Source organism: Oryctolagus cuniculus, chromosome X (assembly GCF_964237555.1).
Source record: "Oryctolagus cuniculus chromosome X, mOryCun1.1, whole genome shotgun sequence".
Lineage (NCBI taxonomy): Eukaryota > Metazoa > Chordata > Mammalia > Lagomorpha > Leporidae > Oryctolagus > Oryctolagus cuniculus.
The window spans coordinates 95,349,277-95,370,661 of NC_091453.1; the positions used below are offsets into that span (position 1 = coordinate 95,349,277).

At 38.1% G+C, this 21,385-nt stretch overlaps 1 protein-coding gene across 3 annotated transcripts in view; it reads right to left on the bottom strand.

Annotated features, from left to right (window-relative positions):
• Window positions 1–21,385, bottom strand: part of DIAPH2 (diaphanous related formin 2) — a 938,294-nt gene that overhangs the window by 209,263 nt on the left and 707,646 nt on the right. The window lies entirely within an intron of this gene.

Below are 21,385 nucleotides of genomic sequence, written 5' to 3' on the forward strand. Positions count from 1 at the left end.
TTCTGCAATTTGTGACACTTGCTTAGATCCAAGGGTAAAAGAGTTGTTAAGGAACAAAGATGCCAGTGTATGTTAACACTGATGTGTACCTTGGGTTGAGGTCCTTATGTGTTCCTAAAAGTAGGTAATGGTCATAAAGGATACTGAATGGAGTGATAAATCAAGATTGATATATTTGTCCAGATCTCTTTCTCTCTCATTTTAGAATGACTACATCAGTTTACAAATGGGAAGATATAATGTGAACCAAGATGAGAGGAAAAAACCGACTTCAGATGGCAGCAATGACTCGTTAGAATTCTCAGCTGTAACTGGGGACAAATAAAGTCTTTCCATTAAATACAGGAAGGAAATCTATTCTTTAGTTAACATCAAACAACATTAGATATTCCTTTCCTATACTTTCAGTGTGTTTAAAGGGCATATTGGATTGAAGAAGTCAGGACAAATGCTCAGGGCCAAGAATTTCCAGCTATAGCAACTAGATTCTTAAGAGCCAGTACCTCTAAAGACTTTATCAGCACTATAATACTGTTAAACTTTTTCTTTCTCAGAGATTTCCACTTATTATGGTACAAGTGACCTTTAAAGTTCCTCTTATGAAAGATCTCATGAATACTTCATCAACCAATCAACTACGATTGCAACAGAGAGGTATAACTTTCTTCCTCACTAGAGTAATTGAAACCTTGATTAGCTTGCTCAAGTAGTTAGGTGCCTCAGTAATAGACACTGAACAAATGTATTGATGCTGCAGTTAGATAGGGACTAAAGTCATGCTTATTAACCTATGTAAATATGGTCTGAATCACAGATGTGTAACGGGTCATAGATAACCTACAAACCAATGGAACAAAATATATTTTCTCTCCTTTGTGACGTGCTATGTTCAGTCCTTCTTGCAGACAGCATTGCTCTAACTACTTCCTAGACTATATTTCCTTTTCCCATCCTTTAATTTTCACCTTCCCCTAAAGCCCTGTCCTCATCTCTGTCCCTCTGTCTCTCTCTCTTTGTGCATGTGTGTGTGTGTGTGTGTGTGAAGAAAATTCCTCTATTCTTACACAGACTTGAATGAAAATAGCCCTTGCAAGAGCCTGCGAGGCCTTACACCACCTGACCGCTCAGTACCTCTCTGGCCTCATCTCCTCAGCCAGTCTGCCTCAGCTCCACTGGTCTCCTTTGCTCAGCGTCTTCATACATCCATTCCCTCTGCTGCCAGCTATCTTCATCAAGTCTGTGCCGCAGTTTTGCCTTAGCACCAAGGCCTTTCCTGACCCCTTATACAAAGTAGCCCCTGACAAACTCCCAGCTCCTCCCCCTTCCCCACTGTTGTCTTCATAAGATAAAAGGTCACAATCTAGTTAAACTTTAGATACTCTTGCCGTTTTCCAAGAATTAGCAGCTGGCGCTAGTTGATTTACATAGTAAGTTTTCAGCCTGGGAGTCCTAAAACCTTTCAATTACCAGGAGCATCTCCACACACACAGTTCCCCACACACCTCACATTGCTTTATTGTGGGAAATCTTAGCGGCCTTGAAAAAAATTATCCACCTTTGAATGGTGGGTTTCTTTCTAATCATCTATAGGTTATGGTTCACTGACATCTACATTTGTTTTCTGAAAATGCCAGTGCTTAGTGTTTCTGAGGCCTGATATCGGTGACATTTGTCACACTGACATAGCTCAATATTCTGCTGTGAAAATTCACTTGTGTAGAGATTTGTGTTTACAAAGAGCCTCCAAGGTTAAAAGAAAAGATGTGTTCTAATTTTGACGAGATCTTTGTTTTGAATGAGATATTTGCAGGACCCACAAACATTAGTACTAAATAGCTTTTCCAGTAATCTTTTAGTTTAAGGCAAAACCTTCTCAGGTTAGGATGAATGGTTCATAGAAACAATTCCTTGAGTTTATTTGTATAAATGCCTCCCTTCTGGCTGAGGACAGTCTTGTAGAAGAAACTGATCTGCTGAAGGTGAGGGAGCCAGCTGAAGGAAAATCAAGCACATGTTCACTGAAGTAGCCCTCTTGTATTCAGCACAACCAGCTGACTGTTCAGCCTCCTTAGGAAACAAATAAAAAATTCATGTATCTTTCACATGCAGTACATATCTGGAGGTTTGACAGACAAACAGATCTTTGCACACCAGCATGGGCGTGAAGAGAATCGCAAAAGTAAATTATTAAAAACAAGAAGAAAGAAAAAAAAAGGCTGTTGTGGTGTGCAAATCTCCTTGGATATTAAACTTGCAGTTGGTTACAAAGCGGTCATGCACTGATAATGAAGGCTGGCTGTGATCCCCAAGGCCTTCTTCGAAAATTTGCCTTACAACTGCAAAAACTTGTGATCTGAAGTTGGAGGAAAAAACTCTCTCCCGTCACAGTCCATTAGAATGTTGAACTCTGATTAGCTAGAAGTTAATCTGCAATCTGTAGCATGGAAAAGGGTTTCAACTGCTTCAGGTTTCTGCAGACACATTTTCCTTAAGAGGTACATGAGTATCCCTCTTTCCATGTGAGGAAGAAAAACAATTGAGTTCAACATGGCTCTGTGGACCTCTACTTGATTAAAATCTACAAAGCTTGCTGAGTGACTGTAGGAAATTAATCTGTAGCTTTTTTTTTTCTTGAAGCAAAGGAACAAAATGAAAACCTAAAGTAACTGATACAATATTTTAATAGGCAAAGGTCGTGGGGAGGTATGGGTGGAGGGTAATGAGAAGACAAGTAGTCTGTTTCAGGTCTGGGAACTGAGTTTACTGCCTTTATACTGTCACCATCTTGAAGAAGATGAAAGAGGCAGCATGATCAATAAGGCTCTTGGTGAGATCCGTTTGGGTGGGGGGTGAAAAGTACCTTGGAGATTTGGATGAGAATAGCAAATTCCCTTGACTAGTACAATTATGGAATCATGGAATAGAAAGGGCCCTCGAGAAACACTTGCTCTAGTCATCTGCCTGTAGATGAGGTTCTATCTGCCAGATTCTCAGGAACCCATTCTGCTACTTAATCACTTCTAAAAGGAAATACTTCCTTCTGTCTTTAAAAGATGTCGGATTTTTTTTTTTCAAAACCTGTATCTTATCTGCTTGCTTCTGTGAAATAGAAACCTGGTCAATATCTTCCTTAATAAATTCATCAGGAAAGTGTAGCTTGTCCCCAAGAATCACTATAGTGCCTGAATTCCACAAAAGTGAAACTAGTCCTCAAATGCAATGCAGGTGAATTTCTTAGTTTGTAAAAGATGGGGAGGAGGGGAAGGATGAGGTTGGACAGGCTCTTGGGAAAGTATGTTTTGACTCCAACCCAAGTCACTCAATACAATCTTCTGGAGTAACAACTTTCTCATAGAGCCCTCTTTCCATAAATGTAATAATGTTTAGGTGTTCCTCTGTGTCTTCTCTTCTTATTGGACATTATTTTTAATGCAGGCTTCTTTATCCTCACATGCTTTCCCCAAAAAGAGGACAAGCTAGAAACAATACCCTAAGAGATGTGCTATCCAATACCTACCAGTGTCAATGCTCTAATTCTCTTAAAACGTTAGAGCATTTGTTTTGTAACATTTCAAAGTGCAACTGTAAAGTTATAAGATTAGTTCTGATATATCTGTTGAAACCATCAATCCTGTCTCTCAAATAGCCACCTTGGGAAGCCATAAACTTATTTTGGTAAGGACCATTCCTCTGTGATTGAAACTCCTCTTTCAGAACTGACCTATGAATCAAATGAAATCAGTCTCATTATTTTAGATTCACACTATTTCTGACCAGAGATTTTGTTACCCAGTTTGGTCATATATCTTATTCATAAAACTTGGCTTAATAGCACTTTTGACTGCTTCCAAAAATCAAATCCACCCTCGAATCGCAAAGATTTAGTATGCCTGAAAGATCTAAAAAGCATATTTCTGTATAACTGTTAGGGAAATCCAAAACAGGAGTCACCAAAATATTTAGGGCAATGTCATTATTTTTCAACTAAAGTAACAAGAAGTATAAAATTCCCTTGACTCTACACATTTCCGAGTCACATCGCATAGACTAATAATTCATGGTTAGTACTGATCCATTAAAAACAAAGAATCTTTTTAGTGAATTTGTGCAATTTATATTATCTGCTTGATGCCCTTAATTTATATTTTATTAATCCCTAACTGAACTTGATCTCATTTCTGAGGGAATATACACATTCAATGAAGGCCTGTCTTTTTTTTTTTTGTAAGTAATGGTAGAAATATCTCTACAAATATTTCCATTGATCATTTATCTGTCCTTTGGGTGATAGGAGAGAAAGGGAAAGAATAAGAGGCCAATGAAACAATAAAGCTAAGAGAAAAGTACCCTGATTAGTATCTGGTGCTTTTACAGGGAAGCAGGAAATACCCATTCATTCATCTTCTACCATGTATTGTCACATAGAGTTCTTGTCCCTAGAGAATCAACAGTGAGCACTACAGACAAGGATCTTTCACTCATGGCACTCAGGGGTCATCAAAAGAAGACATGGACTGTTACTTTTCTTTTGGTCTATCTCTCAGACTCACCTGCGCCACTGTTTAACTGTCAGTTGAAATAGCATTCTACAGTCTAGATCCTGTTTTTCTCAAATCTCATTGAGAATGAATGTCACACAGGAGGGAATAAAAACCTTAGAGGATAGATATTTCTTTCTCTTGGACTACAAGGCACTGATTCTTTCATAGAAGTAAATTAAAATGGTTTTGCTCAATTTGCTTTTCACAAAGCTATCTTGATTGCCCATCAGAACTCTGTGCTCTTCTAAGTAGAGTGATTGTTTGCTGATTTGTTGTCCTATCTTCCAAGGTATTGACAACAAGATGTCCTTTCAGTAATTATGGGGTAGCACCTTTCCCTTTACTGATGCTTTCTAAACAATCAGTGTAATTCCGTATGTAGAGAAATGCACACAACATTAAAAAATGAATGAAAACCAAACAACACAAATAAGAAAGGGAGCCCTGATGAGGCATGAGAAAGTATGGCAACACAGCACATAGGGGTCACAGTGGTCCATAAATTAACCTGACACCACCATGTTATAGTGATGTTAAGGAAAATGAAATTTTCATTAATTAGAGAGAACGAGCACACCTTTAGACCTCTTCGCCTTCAGATTAAATTGGAGACCACAAGGGCTGCTTCACTAACCATCACTACAAGATGCTCTCAACCTTCCTTATACATAATGTTAATGTATTGATTACATTTTAAAATGTCCATATATATTTCTTTTACGTACATTTGCTTCAGTCTAGGCTTCATTTTACAGCTTCTGATAGGTCAGGCTGTGGGTTGGGTTAGTTTGCTTCAGGTTTGATCATTCTATTCAGAAAGGCACTCGTAACTCTCAGCTCTACATTAGCATCCTATTCAAAGGAAGGAAGCATGCAATACTTATTTCTTAATTAATGAAGACAGTACTGATTAATTTAGTGTAAATACTAGTGCAGCACACACATGTAATAAGATCATTCTTTTTTTGGGCTTATCCTTGGCAGTTTGTTTTTTTTTTTTTTTTTTTTTTTAAAGAGCTAATCTAATTTTATGGGCTGAACAACTCTAAGAGCAGAAGCAGATTCACTAGAAGTGGATGAAGCAACCCTTGAACCTCTCATGTGCATGAGAGGGGTGCCAGTAATGTACTCACCTGGCCGCTTTCTTTAGTAAAATTTCCCAAAGGGAAAAAAAAGGTAAAGATTTTATATTCCTTTTCTTAAATGGTTCCCCCTGAACTGTATAACTCACAAATCTAGATTCTCTGTTTAACAGATATGTAAAAACCTGAAAAGAAGTCTAATGAAGAAAATAAGTGCTAAAAGTTTTGGAAATGCCAAACCAAGAACTATAATTAATTTCAAGGAAGATGGGATTAAATGATATCACTATATCCACGAACATGAAATAGATATTTATTTAAAAGGCAAGGCTTATTGGACATCTTCCAGATTTCCAGAATTCAGAAGGGGCCTGCATTTAAATTTTAGAAAAGAAAGTCTGAGAATTACAAAGAGCTTTATCGTGAGGCTGGCAAAGCAATGGAACAAAGGCAAGTCTGAAACTGCTTTCTCTAGAAAACTATTTGAAAGATTAGCTAGTTAGCTGCTGAAGGGCTAGGTAAATCATGCCAAGAGCCTGAGTTATTACATAAACCCACAGAGGATTCCTGAGGTTCTATTCGAGGATCCTCTAGCTCTATAGGTATACTCGGATATGTCTGAGTCATTACTCTAAGAAACATGAAAAATAAAATGAATACGCAATTTCCTGTCTCTTTCAGACACCTTGAATCTTGGGTATACTACAGCAGAGAGAGTTGATCTGCGAAAATATCTGAAAACAATATATTGGGGGTCTGGTCAAAACTGGGTTTGAATGGGACATAGCTTGGGGCCTGATATATTCTGCTTTAAAATCCTCTTTTCCAAACTAGAAATAATAAGGGCATTGTTATATGGTAGTGATTGCATTCTGGGAAGCAAGCCATTCCATTTGTATATGAGCACTCCGGCTATATTCCACAATGTAAAACCCATCTCACTTGTGATTATATCCTTGATCATGACCTAGATTTAGCCAAATATCACTGCTTACTCACTGATGGGAATATTCTTTTCTTACTATGCTAATGATCTACTGCCCTTTCCTTTACCTCCTTCTTCCCTGGGTACTATGTCATTATTTATAAAGGAGTTTTCTGGCTTCATCATGAATCTTCTGCTTAAGTTGCCTTATTTATTGGTATAGAGGGATTTTGCCATTAGACTTGACATGTTGGACAAATAACTTACAAGAAGATTTAGGGAGTTTACAGACACACTGAATTTTATTTCCTGTACAAAACTTTGCAATAATAAATGTCATGCTTACACTCGATTTCTTTCAACGTGAACTTCTACATAATGCCTTTTTGAGCCATGTGTTCTCTCATACAATGAAATCTCAGTGTTACTGCACAATATGCAGAAGTGTTACTTTCTGAATATTGTGTTTACATTAAAACACTCATAAAGGTAAAATATGACACTCTATGACATACCTCAGAAATGTAATATGACTAGATTTTATTCTGTAAAACTTATGACTATTTCATTTCTTTTAAAGTCTAACAACTCCTCAAAAGAGAGAAGTTAGATTTTTAAAATTCTCTTCAAAGGGTCTTTGAAGATGGTAAGACTTAGAGAAAGTAGAAAGATCAGGTATATGTTTGAAGAATAATCCTTCTCTAATGATTTTTATCATAATGAAAAATACTAGAGATATAAGCAGGTGACTAAATGGCTATGGATAAATAATGAAGACTTTTAAAAACTCATGTATTTATTTAATTTTAAAGGGGGAAGAGAGAGAGAGAGAGAGAGAGAGAGAGAGAGAGAGAGAGAGAGAGAAAGATTTCTTCCATGTGCTGGATCACTTCCCAAATGCCTGCAACAGCTGAGGCTGGGCCAGGCCCAAGCTGGAAGCCAGGAACTCAATCCAAGTCTATTCAGCCAAAACTTGCTCCCTTTCTTGGCTCCCTGGGCTAACTAAAGTAGCAGGAACCTGGAATCAGAAGCGAAGCTGAGACTCAAACCCAGGCACTCTGATACGGGACATAGGCATCCCAAGTGACAGCTTAATGGTTACATGAAATACCCACCCCAATAATGAAGATTTAAAGGGTCATAGGTGATCATATATGAAAAGTGAAACACAAAGTGGTGCTGAAAAATGAGACGTTTGATACTAGAATATATAAATAAAATGAGGTAAACATGAGATACTTCCCACGCCAATTGTTAGCTCTGCTAAAGAGTTGTACATGGAAAACATAGTTCAGTTTGATTTCACAATTTAGAATGATGGGGTCAAAGTAGACAAGTTTAAATACTTTAGTCAGATATTTGATGAATTGACATCCATGAAGAGTCAAAGAAATCATTAAAATAATGAAAGGTTTTCAAAGAGAGAGAGAGAGAAAGCAAGAGACCAAGAGAGTGAGACTGCTACAGGGCTTTGAAGCATTTAATCCAAAAGGGCATTTATTTTGAGATATCTAGTACAGGAGGAGCATGGCCGCCAGTTATAAACATAGTTACCAATCAATAAATATTTGCTGGTTCATTCTATGTGACATATCCCGTTGTGTAATAAAAATTCAAACACAGGTGAGTCACATTTACTCTAGAGGCATGCATAGTATAAAGAGGAAAGTGTTACAACAATCATATGAACAACGTGATATGAGAATACAAAACAGGAAGCAATTAATTCTCCCTGGAGTTGGGGGAGGAGGGTATTAGGAAGAATATCACAGAGAAAGTAGCCACTGAATGAGTCTTGAAGGATGAAAATGATTTCACAGGGCAGTGTTTGGCACAGTGGTTAAGACACAGCATGCGTTCAACGTTCAGTTCCACTCCTAATTTCAGCTTCCTAATAATGTGCACCCTGGGAAGCTGCAGGAGATCACTCAATTACTTGTGCCCCTGCTACCCGTGTGAGACACCTGGATTGAGTTGCCAGCTCCCAATTTCAGCCTGGCTCAGCCCCAACTGTTGCAGGCATTTGCGGAGTAAACCAGCAGGTAGGATGCTCTCTGTCTCCCTCTGACCTTCAAGTAAAATTAAAATACATAAATAATAATTAAAACAGAAGAAGAAAATGATTTCACCAAGTAGAAGAAAGATTTTGAGTATGATGGTACTTGAGGCAGAGAGAAAGAATTGTGGTCAGGGGAAGTAATATTGCCCAGTGTTTCCATATGCTGGCTTAGAATTTACTATCACCCATGGCAGGCCATGGAAAGCTTCTTGGAAGGTGAATGTCGATAGGTTTTAGAAAAATAAATGTGACAACAGCATAAACTGAAAAGACCATAGTAGTGGTGCTTGGGAGAGATGACAAATACTGAAATTGGTAGATACAGTGAGGAGGAAGGTAGGGTGAATTTGAGAAACATTTTTCAGGCAGAATCTACCAAGTTAGAGATTGAATACATGTGAACAGTGAGGCGAAAGATGATATCAAGTTGTATATAAGAGAATGTGGGAGGAAGTTAGGAAGAGACATGCGTTCCAATTTGAATATGCTGAATTTGAGAGTTGTGGCAAAATCTAGTTAAAGACATCCAACAGGCAATAAACTTCAATCTACAGCTAAAGATTAAGAGCGCAACTCAGAAAAGCCTAGAAACCATGAGCATAGATATGAACCTCTCAGGAAACATTATGCAGGACCAAGGGTAGATCTTTGATAATGCTTCTATAAGACTAAAGGAAGGGGATCTAAAGAAATAGACTTAGGAGATATTTCTGCTGAAGAAAGCAAGAAATTCTGCCTTCATGACACCAAAGGATTGTTCTAGTGATCAGGTTATGTATATATTATACCTTAAAGTAGACTAGGTGGAGATCTGGAGTGTACCCAGTGTAGTATACACCTACTAAACTATAGACATAAAGTGTTTTTGGCCTTCATGGCTGAATAAGTGAGATCAGGACTACGTAGGCTGAACGAGACTTGAATCTCACATAGCAAGGTTTGGCTCACTTTCTGTGGTCATCTTGTTTTGCATGCAAGATGAGTACAGTTTTTCTGCTTAAGGGACACTATATAAAGTAAATGTCACCTGGGAAGGAAAGAGGTCAACAGCCAAGTGGATACCACATCTCTGCCAATGAAATTCCAAACTCTCATCTTCTCAAAAACTATTTCCCCTCTTAAAGAGGGAGTGCATTTGACAGTTAAAACTTGAGAGACTCTGTTTCCTATGATTTGCCTATGTGAATCTCATCTTAATACTCTCATTTGAATGGTTTATAGTAAGAGCTGACAATCTTTTTCAGTTAAAGGCCAGAAAGTAAATAAATGTTTCACCTTTCTGAGTCATATTGACTCAGCTACTTAGCAACACCATTGTAGTCTGAGAGCAGCCACAGACAATACTTGAAAAACAAATTAGTTGGCTGGGTGTCAATACAATTTTATTTACAAAAACAGAGTGTAGGCTAAATTGGGCATTAGGGTCTTGGGTTGCCAACTGGGGTGGAGGCCATTGCCAGAAGCATGCCAATTTGAAAAACAAAGATCATAAAACCACAACGGACTGGTAAAATTGTGGAATTTTTTTATGGGAGGGCATGCATCCTAGACATAAAAAGATGAGGCAGTCTCATATATGGTGTTCTTTCAGAGGTACAAAACAGCTGCCTTTCCCCCAAATATTTCTTCTATCAGCCAGCCATGCTGCAAAAAGTTCTTGACAGTAGAATTAAGTCTGTTGGATGAAGGCATTGTCCCGAATTTAAAGGGCACGTATGTAGTACAGAATGAGTGACACATTAGTACTGCGTTACTTTATCAGATCAACTAGCTGACAGTTGGCAGTGAACAAGAATCAAGGGGAAGGAATCCAAGATGAACTAAATGTCTTTGTAAGTTCCTTGTAATTTTTCATACTTTTGGCACTAAAAATATGCTTGTACTCCACTACATGCCTTGCTGTACATCTCATCTTCTGTCAGAGCTTCCTGTCTAGAAATCTACTTGGGATATTAACATCTATCTTCCTAAATAAGATATCTGAGCTACCTTGGGGAAGAAGTAATTATTGAGATTGAATTAGCATTTTTTAATTAGTAATTTTACTAGCAAACATACTGTTTTGCTTTGTTTTGTTTTCTCTTGAAAATGAAATGTTTTTAATTTGCTTAATTAATGCAGACAAGGGCCCTAAATTTAGAAATGGCATTAGGAAAAGGACAGCTGTCTTCTCACAGGTCTTCTCTTTTAAGTTTTGAACTTGACCTATGTCTAAACGTAGGCAATGTGCCACACTTCTAGGTAAAGTTCTCTATTTGCATATCTTCCATATTCCAGAAGATAATGTTACAATTACTTAACTGAAATGATAGAGCCCTTGGCAAGACTCTTTTTCTCAAGTGGGATAGAATTCATTTTTATTTCTTCTACACTATATAAGGATACACAGCTGATGAAATTGTTAGGATTTGCATGAAAATCATCTAATTTTAACTAGTGATGTCTTCTAAAGAGGAAAACTCAGTGATCTCTGCAATGAAAGAAAAACTTATAATGCCAAAAATCTAAGTCTATTGGTTGTACACTAGGATTTTATAACTAATGCTGAAATTTTTAGGCATTATAATATGGCCAAATATTTGGCACAATTTCTTCTTTCTAAAGCACTTATGGTCTAACACATATAGTATAATTTTCCTAAGATCTATATTTATAGTTTATTGTTTCACTTTCCCCATTACAAATCAGGTTATATGAGCATGAAGATTGTTGTGCTTTAGTTTACTTAATTAAACCATACCAGTTGTGAGAACAGTATCATTTAGTAGGCACACAATAAATAATCATTGGATTAATGAATGAGAAAAAGTAAGCACGTAAGTAAGAGCAGAGCTGTCTTATCTAGCTAAAGACAGAACACAAACAAGGAAGGATAGCTTGAAAGTAAATGGATAATGTTTTCTATTTATATTTCTATTTCCCAATATGTATGTGTATATGTCTGTGTATATTTAAAAAAAAACTATTTCAATGAACGTAAGTGTGCATTTCATAAACACCATCTATCTCATTCATTTGTATTTTGCCAAGCTGGAACTTCTGACAATTCAAACAATGCTGAGTAGGAATTCACTTTTGTGCTATTTGACACGTCTCATTGCCTGCTCCAATCCATCCATCAGATGCCAAACTTCTTACCTGCTGACAAAGCCCTGGATTGGTTTGGCTGCTCAATCTATAGCCACATGCTCAAGGTAGGGGCCTTGTCTCAGTTCCAGAGGTAATTTATCCCTAGTCTAAAATTCTCTTTGATGGTAACTGGTTCAAGTGGGGGCATGTGCCCCAATCCTGGATGACAGAATTCAAAGGAAAAAACTGTCCAGGGGTTTCTAGAAAAGTTTGTATACACTTAAAGAGCTTCATGGGGAGCAACATCATCTTCTTTGTTAGATGTACTGTATTTGCATGTATTGCCCAGGACAACTGCAAAGATTTTGCAAGCAAGGGCCAGCATTCCAAAGATGGCAAAACACAAATATTTGGACAATCCCAGCTCCTAGATGATTCACCAAGTTGCTGAATTAATCAACTGTGTAACTGCCTTACCTCCATACTTCTTGTGAAGTGACAGAATAAAGCCATACTCTTAAACCAATTCTATTAACGCTTTCTCTCATTTGGAAGCCAAAATCCTTCAGATTTATTATGAAAAAGAACAAACACCAACACATGCTAAGTTGTTTAAAAGCGGAGTTAAATAAATTACTTTCAGACACTTACAAAAATATTTGATCAATAATATCTACATACATAAGTAGTTACTCGAACCGAAGCCCATATTGGATGCCGGCACTGCAGGCAGTGGCTTTACCCGCTATGCCACAGCACCAGCCTCTAATTCTTAAACTTTTAATATAGTATCAAAGAATAACTACAAATAGGAAAAAGGTTTTATCTTCACTTGAAGTTTTATTTATAAATCTTGTATTTTAAAGAAAGGAACAAATACTTTGTTAGAGATATCATGTGATAAAGCAGGATAGCTTATAAGTAAAAATAATGAAGATTCAAAGTAAAGTTTCAAGTTTGTTGAGGACATTGGCCCATAATTCCTATCTAGACATTATATTGGTCATTATAGTTATGTTTACGATTGCATCTATAATTTACATAATCAGTTCTTATAATTTACATAATCATCTGTTTTGCTCTTCTTAAGCACTGTTGCTTTTGTATGTCTCTGATGTACATGTGGGGAGCAATCCGGACTGGACTAGGTTACTGGAATTGAGACTTATTCTATGCATCTGCTCTCCCACAATATGGCGCTGGGAGAGAAGTAAACAGCTTCTGCACAGCTGCCTCCAGTTCAACCAACAAACTGTGGGACTTGCTACTGATTGGAGGAGAGCAGCACTCGGCGTGTGGGCAGCCGAGTTGGGATTGGCGGAGGAGGACTATAAAGGAGGAGAGAGACGGCATGCACTAGGAACATCTAAGAGGAACATCTGAGGGAACACCTGTGCAGCCCCCGAGAGAACCGGCCGGCGGTGTGCCGCTCCCCTGCGGAAGTGGGGAATGTGGCCAGGGGGAACTGCCCTTCCACGGAGGTGGAAGGGATAGTAGCCAACCCGGAAAGAACCAGCAGCAAACCCGGGGAGGGCCGAGCAGACGAAAGAACAGCGCAGGGTCTTGTGTCGTTCCCCCACGAAGACGGGGAGCGACATAATGGTGCCGTGACTCGGATATGAAGCCTAGGCAGGGTTTAGTGTTGCTCCTCCATGAAGAGGGGGAGCGACATGTACATGAGACTTTATAGGTTTTTTACTCTTAAACTAAAGATAATTGAGCAAAAACAAATATACACTATTCCAAGCTACACTGTTTCCAATGTAAATTTAACTATTTTGTGTACTTAATTTAGTTTTAGAAACAATAAAATGATGTCAACTACACCATCATACTGAATAATCAACTAGTTTGACCATAGAATTCATAAGATCCCTGAAGAATAATGACTTCATGTTACTGTCCTTTTTAAAATGCCAAGATTTGAATGGTCTATTTCCTGGCTTTTCAGGAATACTGTGTATTCTCTAGTTTGTTCAACAGTCCCATCAAGAATGTCAGAAAATTCTGAATGTCATGAAACAAAATGTTTGCAGAAATTGAAATCAAAACAGATATATGAGCAAAAATAGTAGCTGATTCATCATTACAATTATACATGTTTCATGTGTTAACAAAGAGTTAAGAAACTATTCCATGACACTGAGAATTGGTTTGAGGAGAGGATGATAGAAAACAAAAGAAAACACACACACACACACACACATTCAAGACACTTGTTTTCATTTTAAACCACATTACCTTTGTTAAAGATTTTTGAAATTAAACTTTTATATTAATAATTTGCACTTGCAAATGGAAAACCAACCTATTTGCGATAAATAATGAATCTTAAATCATAGTGCACAGCAGAGACTAATAGCAGGCTTTAGGTAACACTAGCATGCACTGGTCAAACTGGTAAAGTCATGGATCACCAATTTAAGGACCCTTGCCACAGGGAAGTTTGATGAGCATGTTATGTAGAAAACAAAAAGAAAAGCAAGATTCCACTGGCCTATTTACAGGTGGCTTACAATAGTCATAACTGTTAACATGATGCCAAAGTCCAGGTGTTTGTAAAAAGACATCATGAAATGAGCCAATTAACATTTTAATCACAACTCAAGACACAACCAATGGCATTATACAATGAATGCTGATGGACATATTCATACAGGCATAAACCACTAGCCTTTACAAATAAATATATATATATAGGGACTTAAAACATCATAAGACTTTTATTATTTTAAGAAAAATAAACAGCCTAAACACACACACACACATACACACACACATAGATATACAGGGAAATGTCTAGATGAATATATACCAAACTATTAATATTAATTATTTTTCAGTTGATTTTTTCAGTCTATATTATCTAATTTTCTCACGATATACGTGCATCATTGATTAAAAAAAAACCCTTTACAAGGCATACAAATTAGGACATATCTCAATTGTACAGAAAATATTAGTAACTGCAATAATATACTGGCCAAGTTGATCACTGAAATTATTTGTAAAATATTAAACTGATGTGACAAATAAGTGTGTTATTAACTTATTTATCACATTATTTTGCTTACTAATGTGGGCCATTACACATTGTTTTTGAAATGATAATATTTAAAATTTTTTACTTACTTATATTTGAAAGGGAGTGTGGGGAAGAGAAGAAGATATTGATATTCCCTCTGCTGGTTCACTCCCCAAATGCCTGCAACAGCCAGGACTGGGCCAAGACAAAATCAGGAGCTCTGAACTCAATCCAGCTTTCCAGTGTGGGTGGCAGGACCCAAGTACTTCTACCATCTGCTGCTTCCCAAGGTAGGCATTAGTGGAAAGCTGGACTCAGAAGCAGCCCTAGGACTCAAAATCAGGCACTCCTGGGCAGGTAGGCAGTGTTACCAAGAGAAGTCCAGGTTTGGTAGCCCTAGCCAACCTGTAGTTTGACAGCTATAGCTGAATTACCACGTGACAGCCTTAGACAACTAGCCCAGCAATGTGACCTATTGCATGGCAACTGCTGCAACTGTCCCCGACAGGGCCCCATGACAGTGCAGTCAGCAATATCCAAACTTCCTTTCTTTTGTGTGCAGCACCCAAACCTACCTTCTATGCACCACCAAGTCATCTCCTCCCACATACCAGAAACCAGCTAGAAATAGCCAAGTGGCTTCAGGATATATTCCTGTAATGGCCTTAGTTCACCGTAACGTCATTATCATAAAATTACCATGAGGAGCACTCCCACTATGCATCTGATACCATGAAACTTCTGATATTTCCAAAAAAGTGTACTACTCAAGTCCCACTCCTTTTGAATATTAAATTAAGCCCCACTCCAGAACCTCCCACTATGCCTCTTGCTAGTATAAAAGGATGGCTGAAATCTTGTTGAGGGTTGTCTTTTTCCTTTTAGTGTTTTGCATTTTTTTTGTTTGTTCATATTCTCTCTGTCTCTCTCCCTCTCTCTCTCACCTTGCTGGAGGGTTCCCAGGTCTTGACTTTCCAAGCATTTATGGTTCTTTAGTTTGCACTTTTCATTTACTTTCATTAAATCCTGCTTTTCTGTAGACTTTTAAAGCCTCCATCATGAATGCTTTCACATGCAGAGGGAAGAGCCTGGAATAAAGCCCAGCCAGGGGTCCCATTACCCACAACACTGAGTGCAGGCATCTCAAGTGGCCTCTTTTTTTTTTTTTTAAGATTTATTTATTTAAAAGCCAGAGTTATACAGAGGAGAGGCAGAGAGAGAGAGAAAGAGAGAGAGAGAGAGAGGTCTTCCATCTGCTGGCTCACTCCCCAGATGGCCACAACAGCCAGAGCTACACGGATCATGCTAACAGTCATGACTATCGTAAGCCACCTGTAAATAGGCCAGTGGAATCTTGCTTTTCTTTTTGTTTTCTACATAACATGCTCATCAAACTTCCCTGTGGCAAGGGTCCTTAAGTTGGTGATCCATGACTTTACCAGTTTGACCAATGCATGCTAGTGTTACCTAAACCCTGCTATTAGTCAGGAACAAGGAGCCAGGAGCTTCTTCCAGGTCTCCCATGTGGGTTCAGGGGCCCAAGGACTTGGGCCATCCTCTACTGCTTTCCCAGGCCATAGCAGAGAGCTGGATCGGAAGTGGAGCAGCCAGGTCTCAAACCAGCACCCATATGGGATGCCGGCGCTTTAGGCCAGGGTGTTAATCCACTGCACCACAGCGCTGGTCCCTCAAGTGGTCTCTTAAGCCCTGTCCCAAATGGTTGTTCCGAAAATAATAATTTAAGGAAAAAAAAAGTTAGCAGTTAGCACTGAAAAACAGTTTCTCAGTTTCAGCATTATTGTCATTTTGAGCCAGATAACTCTTTGTTGTGTGGAGTCATCCTGTATGCTGTGTGGGATGTTTAGCAGCAGCCCTGGCTTTACCTACTAGATGCCAGTAGCACCTCCTCCTGAGTGTGATAACCAAAAATAGCTCTGGAGCTTATCAAAAGTCCCTGGTGGTGGTGGTGGGGAATATCACCTGTGGTAGAAAACAAGCCTAACTCAGATAAAGCCAGGTTTTTTAGCAGCTGCTTTTGTCCTATATGATCCTATATGATCTGCTGTGATTGCTCAGGACAGTTGTCAGTCATAAAAAGTAATTGAAGCTTCCTTATTCCTTATTTAAGCATATAATGGATAACCCTAGATCAGAATAATTAGCTGGTAACAGCTTTTCTGGCAACAAAATAGCTTATTTTTCCACATTAAACTCTGCATGGAACACTAGAAGACAATGTATGTTTATCACTGAACTTAAATGCCAAATGAGATTGGACAGAAGGAAAAGGAAAGGACTTCTTTAATCATGAAAGGTCATACAGTAGCAAAACAAAGATCAGACCTGGTTTACATGCCACTTTCTGGAGCTTTCCTTAGACAGAATAAAAGCCTCTCTCTGTTTTTATGCTTTTTGTATATATGCATCATAGTTCATCATTATTGTTTTGTTCCTTTGATTGCCTTTCCTTCTAGAATGGGCATTCTGGAGAGCAAGCATTTTGCTGTTTTAAATCTGTGGTTGTTTGATTCACTCATTGTTTTATAAATTCATTAAATTATTCAAACAAATCCTTACTGATTGGCACTGTGCTTGGTTCACGGAGTGTTAATCATTGAGGACATGGAGATGGGTACATTATAGGGTGAAATACGCTAGGATGGAGGTAGGAAAGCACAATGAAGGATTATCTAGACTAAGGTTAGAGGAAGTGACTTCAGTATGTTTATAAACAAGTGAAGAAGGAAAGGGGAGGGGGAGAGAGACAGGGTATACAGACGAACAGAGCTCAACAAGTGGGATTCTAGAGTCCTGCCTCCCACTGTCTTACATAGGGCTAGGGCATCCTTTCAGATAAAAGATTTATAAGCAAATGGACAAATGAGGATGAAGTACCATGAAGAAGAACTCAGCAAGCTGAGAGGGGGTATCTTTATGCTCAGATGGTAACCAGCATGCTTTGATAGCAATCTATACCTCTGGCCAATCTCAAGACTCCTTGAAAAGGTCAGTTTGTATACCGTCCTGTTTACCTTCTCTCTCTCTTCCTTCCTGGTGTTGGGACATGATTCATTAATGACTTATTTATGAGGAATACTTATATGAAAAAATATTATGAGATATTACTGCTAGAACTAAAGATATTGCATTTTGTTTCCTTGTTCTAGTTCTCAGACTAGGAAAAGTAGGCACTGAACTGATTCTGTTATTTAAAAAAATTGTCATTATTAACTATTACATTGCCTTAGATTTTTAAAGAGTAAAACTCAACTTACTATAAACATTTCTGAAAACTTTTAGAAATATTTTTTGGAAAATTTATGATATTTTTAAGTTTTATAATATTAATATTAATCAAAAAATGTACACATATTTAAAAAATATTCAGACCAGTAGGCATTTATATCATGTGGGGATTTTGGGTTTTCTTTAAGTATGTATTCCATTATTATATATTCCTTTTGTTCTTTATGATATAATATTTAGCTTTTCTATACAAGGAACAATCATATCAGAGAAATAGGACATCTACTTCTGGCCCAAAGTAAACAGTGTAAACAGAATACAACAATTGATAGGTGACATCTTTTTCTAAAGAAGAATTCAATGATATGTGTATAACACAGTAAAGTGCTCTCCAGCACAGCTGGGGAATGAGGCATTCTGGTCAAATATTCTACTTAATACAGTTACCATATATTTTACATGGATCGCCTATTTTCAAAGAGTTGCAATAGATCAAAATAAACCTAAGGCTATGTAGCCAGGGTGGTCCCAACTGAGCTCAAAGGGAATTATCTGGGTGTATGTGATTAACTAGATGGAGTTGGTAGGCCCTTAGGGCTCTATTTGCATGAAAGGATTTATGCTGGCATTTTATTTAGTCCTGGCTTCCAGGAAAAGGAAGATGCATGCCTAGGTGCCTGAACAAAAGGGAGGAAGGAGGACAACGTGGGAGCTTATGATATTGGGATCTTCTTTAGGTCCTAGGTCTTGAAACATTTTTAAAAAGCCTCCAAGGAGAAGGAATCAGAGGAGAAGGGAAAGGAACTGTTTTTATGCAGTGTCCTGTGAAACTCGGCTACTTCTGCCCTGAGCATAACACCACGATGGTATTTCAAGGGCTGGGGTAAAATTAGAACAATGTAAGAGGGTGTCCTTGGCCCATACATGTGCATTTTCATTGAAGGTGAATCCCAAGCAGCTCTGCCAGCAAAAAGCATTTAGCAGAGAGGACCCAGAGTAGTAACAAGACAGAAAAGACAGACTTTGTTCTGCTCAATGCTATAAACTTAGCACTCTAGAAGAGTAGGTACTCAGTAGCTCATTTGTGAACAAATGTCAAATGATATCTATAGATGACATGGTTTTAGTACCTGTGAGATGACTCCAGATGTACCTGAAGTGGACACTTTGCAGGCAGCTTGAGTCCTTCTAGTTGGGGGAGGAGGGAAGGAAGACCAAACTTGGGATGTTTGGGTTGTTACTAAAGTGGCCCCCCTCTACATTCCCAGGTGATGAGACCTGGAGACATTTAGCCTACGATGTAGACTATAATATTCAAGAGGTACATTCCATGGTCTTGCAAGTTCTTGAGGTGGTATTGATGACTATTTTATTGGCAAAGTAAAGAGGTATCAAGTTAGGAGGCATCTAATAGAGATTTTGGGATGATGGAATTCTAGACAACGTAGAATTACTCATTTAAAAAATCACTTTTTTGGGGCCGGTGCTGTGGCGTAGTAGGCTAAGCATCCGCCTGCAGCTCCAGCATTCCAAATGGGTGCCGGTTTGTGTCCTGGCTGCTCCTCTTCTGATCCAGCTCCCTGCTTGTTGCCTGGGGAAGCAGTGGAAGATGGCCCAAGTGCTTGTGCCCCTGCTTCCCCGTGGGAGACTCAGAAGAAGCTCCTGGCTCCAGATGGGCTCAGCTCCTGCCAATGTGGCCATTTGGAGAGTAAACTAGTGGATGATAGACCTTTCTCTCTCTCTCTCTTTCTCTCTCCCTTTCTCTGTCTGTAACTCTATTTTTCAAATAAATAAAATCTTTTTTAAAAAAGACATTACTTTTTTATACAAAATATTTGGTTTCTTAAAGAAGTCTGCCATTTTAATAGTACAGTACTGCACTAAAGTTTCCTTTAAATGTCAAGTGCTTTGTGAATTGAAGGTTTAAAAATGTGTCAAAATAACTTAGTCTTCTTGGATCAAGAATTACACACACAATCTTTTTATGCAGAAATTCATCTTCATTTCTTTAAAGTCAAATTACCTTTAATGAATGAATAAAATTTTCTGTATAGTATCAATTTAGTCTTTTGAATCTAACTAAATGCAGATGCTCACTTTGGCTTTCCAATTACACTTTAGATTTAGATATGATTGAGCCCTGTAAAGGGGAAGACAGTTTAAGAGAGACGAGAATTTCTCAAAATTAAGTATCACCAGAAGAACATGGCTACACAGGGAGCTCTCAGACAAGTTTAGATTTTAAAAGAACAATTACTTAAAATAGAAGGAAGAACATCCCTGAGAATTAATCTAAGAGTAACCTTGGTTGTCATACTCCCTATGTCTTACCAGCGATGGGAGCAATTAAGGCATAATGACAGTCACACATTGACCTCTCAGCTTTCCTCTGGTTTTGACACCATGCTTCCAAAGTTTCTGTTCTAAGAGGCTCAGGTCCTCTTATGAACATGCTGTTTTGTTAGGTTACTTCCACTTGACTTCCAGACTTGACTTTTCCCAGTCTGAGAGGAGAGTTAACTCTAAAGGAGTGTGGCCCAGAGCCAACCATCCATCTGGCCTTAAGTAAGCATAGCTCTTTGGAGTTTGTAAACCATTTTAATTTTTAAAAGTTCAGTTCTATCCTGAGCTCACAGGGAGGTCATGAAAGGATCTTAAGTTGGGAAAGTAACAATTAGTTTGTTTTGTTTTCAACTTCACTTTGACTATAATGTGGTGAATGGATTAGGAGACAGACAACAGATTAGAGAATAAGACACACATATCAGTCAGGAGGTTACTACTACAGTCAAGCCGAGAGATGGTGGAGGCCCAGAACCGTAAGTGTGTCTGTGGACTTGGAGAGAAACGAAAGGATTTAAAAGATTATCTAGAAGGTTGGAGCAGCAATACTTAATGATGGCATAAAACCCCATGATGACTTGATATCACTAGGCCTCCAACAGCCCATTTTAATGCTCACCTAAGAGCTGTTCTAAAGTTTATTTAGATGAACAGTAACACATGCTTATTTTGTTTAGCAGAAATCTGCTAGCATGATTAATAGTAACAGTCAAATTTTCTTTTCATGTCAATAAATCTAATAATTATGCAAAGCATTATTCCTACAATTCTAGTATTTGAGGTATAGAATGAAAACACACACGCACATCACATATTTATTGAGTGCCTGGGTAATACATGGTTTTTTTTTTAACAACACACACACACACAGAAGCAGAAGAAAACTGACAGACTTAAAAGAGAAAAGGAGTATTTTTAATAATTTATTTGGAGCTATGAAAGTTATTGAAGTATAATACTTGCCTCGAACACTTTCCCAACAGCTGAAATTAATTTTTATGCCTAAGCAAGATACTTCATGGTGGTGAAACATATAAGGTTCACTGATTTTGAATATTCTATTCAAAATATCTCAAAAGAAAAAGACTATTTGTG